Consider the following 13,806-nt stretch of genomic DNA (forward strand, 5'->3'; position numbering starts at 1 on the left):
AATTGTATTTGTTATGAGCCTGAGAGCCATGTACTAATGTAGTGAATGTGTGAACCTTTTTTCTAAAGCCCTATCCTTAGTCCTTACCAAACTGGATTATTGCAATGGGCTCCATCACTGAATGCCCGAGAAGCAGTTACACAAGCTTCAGATGATCTAGAATGCTGCTGCAAGGCTCCTTCTGTGGATCCCCAAATTTCAATCAGTGGGAAAGCATCTTTGGAGACTGCATTGGCTTCCACCTAAGTGTTGCATTAAGTTTAAGGCCTTATGTATTAGATATAAGGTGCTACACAGTACTGGCTAACTTGGTTGCCGATGCACTCAAATCAACAGTATACAGATTGTTATGTAACAATAAAGCATTCGGTACAGAAATGAAAGTGACAAAAGTTTTTCTCAGAAACTCCAGTGGAAGGGTAATTCGTGGAGTCCTTTAATGAATCATACAGCCAGCCGACACGTGTTTCATCGCACTCGCGATTCCTCAGGGCTAGATGGCTGTGTCAAGATCAGAAGGTCGCACAGCTGGTGATAATTCCGACCCAGCCGGGCCCGTGACCGTTGGTGTGCAAGCGTCCTCTCTCCGGGCTGTGTTCCTGTTTGGACCAAACAGGAACACAGCCCGGTGAGAGGACGCGCGACACGCCGCTCCCGCTCTGATACAGGCCTGGGGTATCTCGTGGTCCTATCAAGTCGCAACCGACAGGAACTGGCATTAGAATACCTATAAAGAACAGTACCATGTTCAACATCTCCGATATTTTCGAATCATCAACGTTGTGATCTCCGGGCACCACAGCACCCGATAATCATAAGATTGCACAGTGAACATTACCCTGTTGTCTCATTCGCTTGCACACCAACGGTCACGGGCCCGGCTGGGTCGGAATTATCACCAGCTGTGCGACATTCTGATCTTGACACAGCCATCTAGCCCTGAGGAATCGCGAGTGCGATGAAACACGTGTCGGCTGGCTGTATGATTCATTAAAGGACTCCACGAATTACCCTTCCACTGGAGTTTCTGAGAAAAACTTTTGTCACTTTCATTTCTGTACCGAATGCTTTATTGTTACATAACAATCTGTATACTGTTGATTTGAGTGCATCGGCAACCAAGTTAGTTAGTGAATTGGTAGTTCATCTACTCAATCTGAGTGGTTCTAAGGCCTTTCCACTCGCCGGTTTGCACCTTATAATTCTTGTGTTCTGTAACTTTTGTGCGTTTAAACAGGCAGTGCACCCAGTGCTATAACTGACCAAAAGCCTTACGGGATCCCTACTACACAGTACTGGGCCTCAGTTGGTGATGCGGTCACTGCATTGGTACTCTCCAAACAGATGCCTCCGGTCTGAAGGGGCGCAATTGATGCTCTCAGAGATTCTGAAAGTCTAACTGGGATGGCAGACGCTTCACAGTGGGTGCTACAAAACTCTGGAATACCCTCCCCATTTCCATCAGAAGCCTCCCTTCTTTGATATCCTACAGGAAAGCCCTTAAGCCCTGGCTATTTAACGAACAGTGCTCTAGCTCGCTTCAGGGCTGTTAGCACCAAGACACTGCGTGGTATTCGTGCGCTGTATACATTTTAATAACATAACATATAACAGATTGTCATTCAAATGTCATGTGGGGAAGTTGTCTTTTCCCCATCATTAGAAGGCAAATCTCTGTTCGTTTTGTATCTGAACTCTAGTAAGTTTATGCTATTCTATATTATCACACAGTTGTGCCTTGTAGTCTGCTAACCTTTTTTAAGTAAATCTTTAAAATCCAGTCCTTTGTCTGTTGTTCTTAAGACCTAAAGCAAAATTGAGACAAGGCTTTATTTGACTTTATTTACACAGAGAGTTGGTCTATCAGGGAGCACCAAAGCCTGTATCAGGACGACTCTGCTCCCACATACATGCCAACAGACCTGATTCAGATGGGGGGAATCCTGAATTTTAAGCCAAAATTGGCTTTTTTTGGGCTATCTTTCACTTGAAAATGCTTCTGCCCCAACAGAAGTCAATGAGAGAAATACATTCTCCAGATTCATGTTTATTTTTCAATCTCCCACTTTCTTCTTCTAAAATGTTAGTATGCTCCTAGTCTGGGAGATAAGCGCGCCCAGGAAGAAAAAGATTTGTGTGGGTCTGTGCGCTGACAGGTATGTTCATTGTGCCGTTCCACCAGCGTATAGGGTGACCAACCGTCCGTAAATTTCACGGACCGTCTGTAATTTGGATCTCAGGTCTGTTGTCTGTGACGATCCCTTTTACGTATGCCTTTTGGACGTAATTTTGGGCATTGGGGAATGTCTTTGTTCCCCTGCCAGAAGCACTCATCCTCTGAGCGCAAGACAAGCCCCATCCGCCCATTGTCATTCTGTATGGGGCTAATTGCCACATACAGAATGACAATGGGACAGTCCGTGCTCTTACTGTATGTGGCCGGCCTCCTCCTGCCACGGTCTAGGGCAGGGCATTCTCTCAGATGCTGCTACAGGAGAATCCAGTTCATGAAAAGGAGGTGAAACAAGTTTTTAAAAAAAGGGTTATGGGTCTTTCACTGTCTCATCATTTTAAAACGGACGCATTTTCAGTGTAATATTCAACAAAGCCATGGTTGCTGCTTTTTTAGGGCTCGGGCCTAAGCCACCACGAAGTGGAGGCGGAGCTTCCGAGCTCTTGTGTGTTAAAAAAAAAATGCAGAAAGGGCTCCGGCTGGCACATTCCTTATTTTTTATGGCATCTGCCTAGTGATTCGTCTTCGCTGTGGTGTGTATTTAGTAGCGTTGACGTGATAGACTGTAAGTAATTTACGCGTGCCCGATGTGGTATATTCTATGCGCGAACGAGCACGGCAGAGTGATTAATCTTAATTTGGAGCTGTCAGAGTGCCCGTGTAATGCAATCCAGATGGTTAAGAGAGGTGTCCTGCTTGAACTTTTCACACATCACGAGCGCTGACTCCTTCTCAGTTCTTATCTCTCGCTGTGTGATTCACTGCCGTGTGAAGTGGAGGGGGCAGCTGGGCAGAGCGTGTGCCTAAGGCTTGGAGATTTCTGGACTCGATGTCTGGCGCAGGGATGCTTATCTATGCCCCTGCGGAATGTGCTCGACCAGCCAACAACGCAGGGCCGGCGCGGCGAAGGCCTGGCCTAGGGCAATGTGTTAGTTCTGCAGATGCTGTACCTGTGATTGCCCGAGTAGGACCGGAGCCTCGTCAGCCGCATGTCATTCGGCCTACTACAGGGAATTTATAAGTGTGGGGAACAGTCGACCGCATATTAGGCGATTTCGAGAGCACAATATGCGTCAGAGCACTTGAAATGGTATTAGGGCTGGGTCAGAGTCAGTCTTAAAGGAGATAATAGTTTCAGAATCAGCACTGTCAAGGGCTAGTCTGCAAAACCCCTCCCTGTTTTTCCGAAAATGTGCCCCGATTCTGAATGGCTTAGTCGGTCTCTGTCCAGAGGTACGTGTTCCTGCTAACCAGGAAAAACGTCCATCCTGTCCCACTCTGCTACCGGCCCATTAGGCGCAGTGTTCAGAAAGAGCCGTTCCCAGCAATCTCAGGGGTCGGCATTACTTGGCTGAGCACGCTTGTTTGGAGGGCAGAGGAGAAGCGGAAGCAATTAGGACATTCTGCAAAGAAAAAACACACACAAATTCATAGCAGGAAACAATCACCATCAACGCATCAGCCTCCCACCTCGATAACACACACAAAATATTCTAGAAATTGTATAGCCAGTAACTAACTTTTTAGGACTGCCATTACCCAAGACCTACTGATTTGAACAAACATTTTATGTGTAATACACTTACTAACAGGAGTTTTTAAAGAGCCCTCTTCAAGCATTACCCCGTTATTGTGTCATTCACGTTTCATCCCGCCCACTACATATGACTTTGCAGAAATTGACCCACTAAAGCCGATGATAATGCATATCTACAGGCTAGCGATGACAGCGCATATCTACAGGCTAGCGATGACGGTGCATATCTACAGGCTAGTGAAGCCAATGCATATCTACAGGCTAGTGAAGCCATAGCAATAACAGTGCATATCTACAGGCTAGCGATGACAGTGCATATCTACAGGCTAGCGATAACGGTGCATATCTACAGGCTAGTGAAGGCAATACATATCTACAGGCTAATGAAGCCAATGCATATCTACAGGCTAGCGATGACAGTGCATATCTACAGGCTAGCGATGACAGTGCATATTTACAGGCTAGCGATGACGGTGCATATCTACAGGCTAGTGAAGCCAATACATATCTACAGGCTAATGAAGCCAATGCATATCTACAGGCTAGCGATGACAGTGCATATCTACAGGCTAGCGATGACAGTGCATATCTACAGGCTAGCGATGATAATGCATATCTACAGGCTAGCGACAACAGCGCATATCTACAGGATAGCAATGAGAGCACATATCTACAGGCTAGCGATGACAGAGCATATCTACAGGCTAGCGATGACAGTGCATATCTACAGGCTTGTGAAGCCAATGCATATCTACAGGCTAGCGATGACAGTGCATATCTACAGGCTAGTGAAGCCAATGCATATCTACAGGCTAGCGATGACAGTGCATATCTACAGGCTTGCGATGACAATGCATATCTACAGGCTAGCGATGACAGTGCATATCTACAGGCTAGTGAAGCCAATGCATATCTACAGGCTAGCGATGACAGTGCATATCTACAGGCTAGCGATGACAGAGCATATCTACAGGCTAGCGATGACAGTGCATATCTACAGGCTAGCGAAGATAATGCATATCTACAGGCTAGCGACGACAGCGCATTTCTACAGGATAGCAATGACAGCGATGACAGTGCATATCTACAGGCTAGTGAAGCCAATGCATATCTACAGGCTAGCGATGACAGTGCATATCTACAGGCTAGCGATGACAAAGCATATCTACAGGCTAGCGATGACAGAGCATATCTACAGGCTAGCGATGATAGTGCATATCTACAGGCTAGTGAAGCCAATGCATATCTACAGGCTAGCGATGACAGTGCATATCTACAGGCTAGCGATGACAAAGCATATCTACAGGCTAGCGATGACAGTGCATATCTACAGGCTAGCGATGACAGAGCATATCTACAGGCTAGCGGTGACAGTGCATATCTACAGGCTTGTGAAGCCAATGCATATCTACAGGCTAGCGATGACAGCGATAACAGTGCATATCTACAGGCTAGTGAAGCCAATGCATATCTACAGGCTAGCGATGACAGTGCATATCTACAGGCTAGCGATGACAGAGCATATCTACAGGCTAGCGATGACAGTGCATATCTACAGGCTAGCGATGACAGTGCATATCTACAGGCTAGCGATGATAATGCATATCTACAGGCTAGCGATGACAGTGCATTTCTACAGGATAGCAATGACAGCGCATATCTACAGGCTAGTGAAGCCAATGCATATCTACAGGCTAGCGATGACAGTGCATATCTACAGGATAGTGAAGCCAATGCATATCTACAGGCTTGCGATGACAGTGCATATCTACAGGCTAGCGATGACAGAGCATATCTACAGGCTAGCGATGACAGTGCATATCTACAGGCTTGTGAAGCCAATGCATATCTACAGGCTAGCGATGACAGAGCATATCTACAGGCTAGCGATGATAATGCATATCTACAGGCTAGCGATGACAGCGCATATCTACAGGCTAGCAATGACAGCGCATATCTACAGGATAGCAATGACAGCGCATATCTACAGGCTAGTGAAGCCAATGCATATCTACAGGCTAGCGATGACAGTGCATATCTACAGGCTAGTGAAGCCAATGCATATCTACAGCTTGCGATGACAGCGCATATCTACAGGCTAGCGATGACAGAGCATATCTACAGGCTAGCGATGACAGTGCATATCTACCGGCTAGCGATGACAGTGCATATCTACAGGCTAGCGATGATAATGCATATCTACAGGCTAGCGATGACAGCGCATATCTACAGGATAGCAATGACAGCGCATATCTACAGGCTAGCGATGACCGAGCATATCTACAGGCTAGCGATGACAGTGCATATCTACAGGCTAGTGAAGCCAATGCATATCTACAGGCTAGCGATGACAGTGCATATCTACAGGCTAGCGATGACAGAGCATATCTACAGGCTAGCGATGACAGTGCATATCTACAGGATAGCAATGACAGCGCATATCTAAAGGCTAGTGAAGCCAATGCATATCTACAGGCTAGCTATGACAGTGCATATCTACAGGCTAGTGAAGCCAATGCATATCTACAGGCTTGCGATGACAGTGCATATCTACAGGCTAGCGATGACAGAGCATATCTACAGGCTAGCGATGACAGTGCATATCTACAGGCTAGCGATGACAGTGCATATCTACAGGCTAGCGATGATAATGCATATCTACAGGCTAGCGATGACAGCGCATATCTACAGGATAGCAATGACAGCACATATCTACAGGCTAGCGATGACAGAGCATATCTACAGGCTAGCGATGACAGTGCATATCTACAGGCTAGTGAAGCCAATGCATATCTACAGGCTAGCGATGACAGTGCATATCTACAGGCTAGCGATGAAAGAGCATATCTACAGGCTAGCGATGACAGTGCATATCTACAGGATAGCAATGACAGCACATATCTACAGGCTAGTGAAGCCAATGCATATCTACAGGCTAGCAATGACAGTGCATATCTACAGGCTAGTGAAGCCAATGCATATCTACAGGCTAGCGATGACAGTGCATATCTACAGGCTAGCGATGACAGAGCATATCTACAGGCTAGCGATGACAGTGCATATCTACAGGCTAGTGAAGCCAATGCATATCTACAGGCTAGTGAAGCCATAGCAATGACAGTGCATATCTACAGGCTAGCGATGACAGTGCATATCTACAGGCTAGCGATGACGGTGCATATCTACAGGCTAGTGAAGCCAATGCATATCTACAGGCTAGCGATGACAGTGCATATCTACAGGCTAGCGATGACAGTGCATATCTACAGGCTAGCGATGATAATGCATATCTACAGGCTAGCGATGACAGCACATATCTACAGGATAGCAATGACAGGGCATATCTACAGGCTAGCGATTACAGTGCATATCTACAGGCTAGCGATGACAGTGCATATCTACAGGCTAGTGAAGCCAATGCATATCTACAGGCTAGCGATGACAGTGCATATCTACAGGCTAGTGATGACAGAGCATACCTACAGGCTAGCGATGACAGTGCATATCTACAGGCTAGCGATGACAGTGCATATCTACAGGCTTGCGATGACAATGCATATCTACAGGCTAGCGATGACAGTGCATATCTACAGGCTAGTGAAGCTAATGCATATCTACAGGCTAGTGATGACAGTGCATATCTACAGGCTAGCGATGACAGAGCATATCTACAGGCTAGCGATGACAGTGCATATCTACAGGCTAGCGATGACAGTGCATATCTACAGGCTAGCGATGATAATGCATATCTACAGGCTAGCGACGACAGCGCATATCTACAGGATAGCAATGACAGCGCATATCTACAGGCTAGCGATGACAGAGAATATCTACAGGCTAGCGATGACAGTGCATATCTACAGGCTAGTGAAGCCAATGCATATCTACAGGCTAGCGATGACAGTGCATATCTACAGGCTAGCGATGATAGAGCATATCTACAGGCTAGCGATGACAGTGCATATCTACAGGATAGCAATGACAGCGCATATCTACCGGCTAGTGAAGCCAATGCATATCTACAGGCTAGCGATGACAGTGCATATCTACAGGCTAGTGAAGCCAATGCATATCTACAGGCTAGCGATGATAGTGCATATCTACAGGCTAGCGATGACAGAGCATATCTACAGGCTAGCGATGACAGTGCATATCTACAGGCTAGCGATGATAGTGCATATCTACAGGCTAGCGACGACAGCGCATATCTAGAGGATAGCAATGCCAGCGCATATCTACAGGCTAGCGATGACAGTGCATATCTACAGGCTAGCGATGAAAGTGCATATCTACAGGCTAGTGAAGCCAATGCATATCTACAGGCTAGTGATGACAGTGCATATCTACAGCCTAGCGATGACAAAGCATATCTACAGGCTAGCGATGACAGTGCATATCTACAGGCTAGCGATGACAGAGCATATCTACAGGCTAGCGGTGACAGTGCATATCTACAGGCTTGTGAAGCCAATGCATATCTACAGGCTAGCGATGACAGTGCATATCTACAGGCTAGCGATGACAGTGCATATCTACAGGCTAGCGATGACGGTGAATATCTACAGGCTAGTGAAGCCAATACATATCTACAGGCTAATGAAGCCAATGCATATCTACAGGCTAGCGATGACAGTGCATATCTACAGGCTAGCGATGACAGTGCATATCTACAGGCTAGCGATGATAATGCATATCTACAGGCTAGCGACAACAGCGCATATCTACAGGATAGCAATGAGAGCACATATCTACAGGCTAGCGATGACAGAGCATATCTACAGGCTAGCGATGACAGTGCATATCTACAGGCTAGCGATGACAGTGCATATCTACAGGCTTGCGATGACAATGCATATCTACAGGCTAGCGATGACAGTGCATATCTACAGGCTAGTGAAGCCAATGCATATCTACAGGCTAGCGATGACAGTGCATATCTACAGGCTAGCGATGACAGAGCATATCTACAGGCTAGCGATGATAATGCATATCTACAGGCTAGCGACGACAGCGCATTTCTACAGGATAGCAATGACAGCGATGACAGTGCATATCTACAGGCTAGTGAAGCCAATGCATATCTACAGGCTAGCGATGACAGTGCATATCTACAGGCTAGCGATGACAAAGCATATCTACAGGCTAGCGATGACAGAGCATATCTACAGGCTAGTGATGACAGTGCATATCTACAGGCTAGTGAAGCCAATGCATATCTACAGGCTAGCGATGGCAGTGCATATCTACAGGCTAGCGATGACAAAGCATATCTACAGGCTAGCGATGACAGAGCATATCTACAGGCTAGCGGTGACAGTGCATATCTACAGGCTTGTGATGCCAATGCATATCTACAGGCTAGCGATGACAGCGATGACTGTGCATATCTACAGGCTAGCGATGACAGTGCATATCTACAGGCTAGCGATGACAGTGCATATCTACAGGCTAGTGAAGCCAATGCATATCTACAGGCTAGTGATGGCAGTGCATATCTACAGCCTAGCGATGACAAAGCATATCTACAGGCTAGCGATGACAGTGCATATCTACAGGCTAGCGATGACAGAGCATATCTACAGGCTAGCGGTGACAGTGCATATCTACAGGCTTGTGAAGCCAATGCATATCTACAGGCTAGCGATGACAGTGCATATCTACAGGCTAGCGATGACAGTGCATATCTACAGGCTAGCGATGACGGTGCATATCTACAGGCTAGTGAAGCCAATACATATCTACAGGCTAATGAAGCCAATGCATATCTACAGGCTAGCGATGACAGTGCATATCTACAGGCTAGCGATTACAGTGCATATCTACAGGCTAGTGATGATAATGCATATCTACAGGCTAGCAACAACAGCGCATATCTACAGGATAGCAATGAGAGCACATATCTACAGGCTAGCGATGACAGAGCATATCTACAGGCTAGTGATGACAGAGCATATCTACAGGCTAGCGATGACAGTGCATATCTACAGGCTAGCGATGACAATGCATATCTACAGGCTAGCGATGACAGTGCATATCTACAGGCTAGTGAAGCCAATGCATATCTACAGGCTAGCGATGACAGTGCATATCAACAGGCTAGCGATGACAGAGCATATCTACAGGCTAGCGATGACAGTGCATATCTACAGGCTAGCGATGATAATGCATATCTACAGGCTAGCGACGACAGCGCATTTCTACAGGATAGCAATGACAGCGATGACAGTGCATATCTACAGGCTAGTGAAGCCAATGCATATCTACAGGCTAGCGATGACAGTGCATATCTACAGGCTAGCGATGACAAAGCATATCTACAGGCTAGCGATGACAGAGCATATCTACAGGCTAGTGATGACAGTGCATATCTACAGGCTAGTGAAGCCAATGCATATCTACAGGCTAGCGATGACAGTGCATATCTACAGGCTAGCGATGACAAAGCATATCTACAGGCTAGCGATGACAGAGCATATCTACAGGCTAGCGGTGACAGTGCATATCTACAGGCTTGTGAAGCCAATGCATATCTACAGGCTAGCGATGACAGCGATGACAGTGCATATCTACAGGCTAGTGAAGCCAATGCATATTTACAGGCTAGCGATGACAGTGCATATCTATCAGCTAGCGATGACAGAGCATATCTACAGGCTAGCGATGACAGTGCATATCTACAGGCTTGTGAAGCCAATGCATATCTACAGGCTAGCGATGACAGAGCATATCTACAGGCTAGCGATGACAGTGCATATCTACAGGATAGCGATGACAGCGCATATCTACAGGCTAGTGAAGCCAATGCATATCTACAGGCTAGCGATGACAGTGCATATCTACAGGCTAGCGATGACAGTGCATATCTACAGGCTAGCGATGACGGTGCATATCTACAGGCTAGTGAAGCCAATACATATCTACAGGCTAATGAAGCAAATGCATATCTACAGGCTAGCGATGACAGTGCATATCTACAGGCTAGCGATGACAGTGCATATCTACAGGCTAGCGATGATAATGCATATCTACAGGCTAGCGACAACAGCGCATATCTACAGGATAGCAATGAGAGCACATATCTACAGGCTAGCGATGACAGAGCATATCTACAGGCTAGCGATGACAGTGCATATCTACAGGCTAGCGATGACAGTGCATATCTACAGGCTAGCGATGACAATGCATATCTACAGGCTAGCGATGACAGTGCATATCTACAGGCTAGTGAAGCCAATGCATATCTACAGGCTAGCGATGACAGTGCATATCTACAGGCTAGCGATGACAGAGCATATCTACAGGCTAGCGATGATAATGCATATCTACAGGCTAGCGATGACAGCGCATTTCTACAGGATAGCAATGACAGCGATGACAGTGCATATCTACAGGCTAGTGAAGCCAATGCATATCTACAGGCTAGCAATGACAGTGCATATCTACAGGCTAGCGATGACAAAGCATATCTACAGGCTAGCGATGACAGAGCATATCTACAGGCTAGTGATGACAGTGCATATCTACAGGCTAGTGAAGCCAATGCATATCTACAGGCTAGCGATGACAGTGCATATCTACAGGCTAGCGATGACAAACCATATCTACAGGCTAGCGATGACAGTGCATATCTACAGGCTAGCGATGACAGAGCATATCTACAGGCTAGCGGTGACAGTGCATATCTACAGCCTTGTGAAGCCAATGCATATCTACAGGCTAGCGATGACAGCGATGACAGTGCTTATCTACAGGCTAGTGAAGCCAATGCATATTTACAGGCTAGCGATGACAGTGCATATCTACAGGCTAGCGATGACAGAGCATATCTAAAGGCTAGCGATGACAGTGCATATCTACAGGCTAGCGATGACAGTGCATATCTACAGGCTAGCGATGATAATGCATATCTACAGGCTAGCGATGACAGTGCATTTCTACAGGATAGCAATGACAGCGCATATCTACAGGCTAGTGAAGCCAATGCATATCTACAGGCTAGCGATGACAGTGCATATCTACAGGCTAGTGAAGCCAATGCATATCTACAGGCTTGCGATGACAGTGCAGATCTACAGGCTAGCGATGACAGAGCATATCTACAGGCTAGCGATGACAGTGCATATCTACAGGCTTGTGAAGCCAATGCATATCTACAGGCTAGCGATGACAGAGCATATCTACAGGCTAGCGATGACAGTGCATATCTACAGGCTAGCGATGACAGTGCATATCTACAGGCTAGCGATGATAATGCATATCTACAGGCTAGCGATGACAGCGCATATCTACAGGCTAGCGATGACAGCGCATATCTACAGGATAGCAATGACAGCGCATATCTACAGGCTAGTGAAGCCAATGCATATCTACAGGCTAGCGATGACAGTGCATATCTACAGGCTAGTGAAGCCAATGCATATCTACAGGCTTGCGATGTCAGCGCATATCTACAGGCTAGCGATGACAGAGCATATCTACAGGCTAGCGATGACAGTGCATATCTACAGGCTAGCGATGACAGTGCATATCTACAGGCTAGCGATGATAATGCATATCTACAGGCTAGCGACGACAGCGCATATCTACAGGATAGCAATGACAGCGCATATCTACAGGCTAGCGATGACAGAGCATATCTACAGGCTAGCGATGACAGTGCATATCTACAGGCTAGTGAAGCCAATGCATATCTACAGGCTAGCGATGACAGTGCATATCTACAGGCTAGCAATGACAGAGCATATCTACAGGCTAGCGATGACAGCGCATATCTACAGGATAGCAATGACAGCGCATATCTACAGGCTAGTGAAGCCAATGCATATCTACAGGCTAGCGATGACAGTGCATATCTACAGGCTAGTGAAGCCAATGCATATCTACAGGCTTGCGATGACAGCGCATATCTACAGGCTAGCCATGACAGAGCATATCTACAGGCTAGCGATGACAGTGCATATCTACAGGCTAGCGATGACAGTGCATATCTACAGGCTAGCGATGATAATGCATATCTACAGGCTAGCGACGACAGCGCATATCTACAGGATAGCAATGACAGCGCATATCTACAGGCTAGCGATGACAGAGAATATCTACAGGCTAGCGATGACAGTGTATATCTACAGGCTAGTGAAGCCAATGCATATCTACAGGCTAGCGATGACAGTGCATATCTACAGGCTAGCGATGACAGAGCATATCTACAGGCTAGCGATGACAGTGCATATCTTCAGGATAGCAATGACAGCACATATCTACCGGCTAGTGAAGCCAATGCATATCTACAGGCTAGCAATGACAGTGCATATCTACAGGCTAGTGAAGCCAATGCATATCTACAGGCTAGCGATGATAGTGCATATCTACAGGCTAGCGATGACAGAGCATATCTACAGGCTAGCGATGACAGTGCATATCTACAGGCTAGCGATGATAGTGCATATCTACAGGCTAGCGTTGACAGCGCATATCTAGAGGATAGCAATGCCAGCGCATATCTACAGGCTAGCGATGACAGTGCATATCTACAGGCTAGCGATGACAGTGCATATCTACAGGCTAGCGATGATAGTGCATATCTGCAGGCTAGCGATGATAGTGCATATCTACAGGCTAGCGACGACAGCGCATATCTAGAGGACAGCAATGCCAGCGCATATCTACAGGCTAGCGATGACAGTGCATATCTACAGGCTAGCGATGACAGAGCATATCTACAGGCTAGCGATGACAGTGCATATCTACAGGCTAGTGAAGCCAATGCATATCTACAGGCTAGTGAAGCCATAGCAATGACAGTGCATATCTACAGGCTAGCGATGACAGTGCATATCTACAGGCTAGCGATGACGGTGCATATCTACAGGCTAGTGAAGCCAATGCATATCTACAGGCTAGCGATGACAGTGCATATCTACAGGCTAGCGATGACAGTGCATATCTACAGGCTAGCGATGATAATGCATATCTACAGGCTAGCGACGACAGCGCATATCTACAGGATAGCAATGACAGCGCATATCTACAGGCTAGC

General features: G+C 46.5%; 1 long non-coding RNA gene across 1 annotated transcript in view; it reads right to left on the reverse strand.

The window, feature by feature from the left end:
* The window catches only part of LOC147709592 (uncharacterized), a 363,282-nt gene that overhangs the window by 328,552 nt on the left and 20,924 nt on the right, over window positions 1-13,806 (reverse strand). The gene's annotated exons all lie outside the window — the stretch shown is intronic.

Source organism: Lissotriton vulgaris, chromosome 6 (assembly GCF_964263255.1).
Source record: "Lissotriton vulgaris chromosome 6, aLisVul1.2, whole genome shotgun sequence".
NCBI classification, from domain to species: domain Eukaryota; kingdom Metazoa; phylum Chordata; class Amphibia; order Caudata; family Salamandridae; genus Lissotriton; species Lissotriton vulgaris.